Below are 2,500 nucleotides of genomic sequence, written 5' to 3'. Positions count from 1 at the left end.
GGTATTGGATTGAGTTTCTAAAAACAACCGTGCACACCGAGGTTAAACTTTACCGGCTCCACTCCGACTCGCCGCTCGCCCACAATTTGTTTGCAACGAAACATTTGTTTTTAATTTTGTTGGTTTAAATCTTGTTGGTTTGAAATTGTTTTGAAAAGGTTCTTTAAATCTAGTGGGTTTGCAACTCATAAGAGCATCACTTTCAACGTCCCCGGTATTGGATTGAGTTTCTAAAAACAACCGTGCACACCGAGGTTAAACTTTACCGGCTCCGCTCCGACTCGCCGCTCGCCCACTAGTCCGAAGGCAACAAAACATTTGTTTTTCATTTTGATGAAAATTTCTGTTTTTAAATCTTGTTGGTTTGAATTTTTTTTGAAAAGGTTCTTTAAATCTTGCGGGTTTGCAACTCATAAGAGCGTCACTTTCAACGTCCCCGGCATTGGATTGAGTTTCTAAAAACAACCGTGCACACCGAGGTTAAACTTTACCGGCTCCACTCCGACTCACCGCTCGCCCACAAATCCGAAGGCAACAAAACATTTGTTTTTAATTTTGATGAATTTTTTTGAAAACATTGGCTTGGCAAGCCCCAATCCGCGACTATCCACCCACCGCCACCCCACACGGGTGGTTGTTGTTGCGAAATGAGGTTGTGGTCGACATGCCCGCGCATTTGAGAAGGAGTTCCTAGCACTCCATGCTCTTCCATGCCAAAAAAAAGCCTAGACAACCCCATTTCGCAACTTTCCACGCCTTTTTTTTTCCCCCTCACCCATGGCGGCGGCGTGGTGGCGGCGGCCGGATTCCGGCCACCACCGCCATGGGTGGCAGCCCCCCGACCCCGACACCAAACCCATAATACCGAGGCAACATATCGAGGCAACATATCGAGGCAACATGACATGGGTGTGGCGTGGGGGAAGGGGGCTGCAGCTAGGAGGGCATGGGCTGCCATGCATATGCAGGCAACACACACCCCCCTATATAGCATTTTATGCATTTAGCCCTTTGACAGGAAGAGACATCACCTATGCGCGAGGAGTCATAATGGGCTCTAAATAATTCAATACAAGGTATTTGGACGTGATTTTTTGCAGGGATACTAAGAAACATGCAATCTCTGATTGGAAAAAGTTTCATAAATATTTGAAGTCGGGAAGTATTTTTTATTATTTTTAGAAGTCGTAAAATTGAAAAAATCATTAAAACAAATCCGGGAGGAATTTTTTAGTTTTGTAACTTGGAGAAGGTACTAAAAATCATAGACTACTTATGGGGAGCTTATTGTGCGAGGAAATTTCAATAAAAATGGGGTTTGACAAGGTTTGAAAAATTCTGTCGACATTTGAAAAAATCTGGAACTAGGCTGCCGGCATGCTGCGCACATGCTGCGCGCATGCTGCGCGCAGGCTGCGCGCAGGCCACGGCAGGACAAGTTTCGCTAGCCTCACTGTCGACCGAATGCGCAAGCTGCGCGCACGCCATGGCAAGACAAATTTCGCTAGCCTCACTGTCGACAGAGTCAGCACGCTGCGCGCACGCCATGGCAGGAGAAGTTTCGCTAGCCTCGCTGTCGACAGAATCAGCACGCTGCGCGCAAGCTGTGCGCGCGCATGGCATGGCAAGTTTCGAAAAATTCTGTCGACAGGCTCCCGAGCGCGCACGCTGCCGACATGTTGTGCGCACGCTGCCGGCATGCTGTGCACACGCTGCGCGCAAGCTGTGCGCGCGCATGGCATGGCAAGTTTCGAAAAATTCTGTCGACAGGCTGCCAAGCGCGCACGCTGCGCACACGCTGCCGGCATGCTGTGCGCACGCTGCCGGCATGCTGTGCACACGCTGCGCGCAAGCTGTGCGCGCGCATGGCATGGCAAGTTTCGAAAAATTCTGTCGACAGGCTCCCAAGCGCGCACGCTGCGCACACGCTGCCGGCATGCTGCGCGCACGCTGCCGGCATGCTGTGCGCACGCTGCGCGCAAGCTGTGCGCGCGCATGGCATTGCAAGTTTCGAAAAATTCTGCGGCCAGGCTCCCAAGCGCGCACGCTGCGCACACGCTGCCGGCATGCTGCGCGCACGCTGCGCGCGCGCATGGCAGGACAAGTTTCGAAAATTTCTGTCGACAGGCTGAGCAGCGCGCACGCTGCGCACAGGCTGCCGGCATGCTGCGCGCAGGCTACTGCCGGCATGCTGCGCGCAGCCCATGGCAGGACAAGGTCCGAAAAATTCTGTCGACATTTTTACGCCATGGTAGGCTTCCGCTTCGCGTCACTTTGTCGACATTCAAGCCTACCATTTTTATTGAATTTTTCAAACCTTGTCAAACCCCATTATTCAAATGTCGAAAAATTCTGTCGACATTTTTACGCCATGGTAGGCTTCCGCTTTGCATCACTTTGTCGGAATGCATCGCATGGCGAGGAAAGGCAAGGCAAGGCCACAGCATGCCAAGGCGAAGGCAACGCATGGCTTGGTCAAGGCCACATCATGGGCACGGCA

Source organism: Prunus avium, unplaced genomic scaffold (assembly GCF_965620075.1).
Source record: "Prunus avium unplaced genomic scaffold, drPruAviu1.hap1.1 HAP1_SCAFFOLD_29, whole genome shotgun sequence".
Taxonomy (NCBI): domain Eukaryota; kingdom Viridiplantae; phylum Streptophyta; class Magnoliopsida; order Rosales; family Rosaceae; genus Prunus; species Prunus avium.
The sequence above is the reverse complement of the archived record's forward strand: the minus strand, read 5'-3'. Positions refer to the sequence as shown.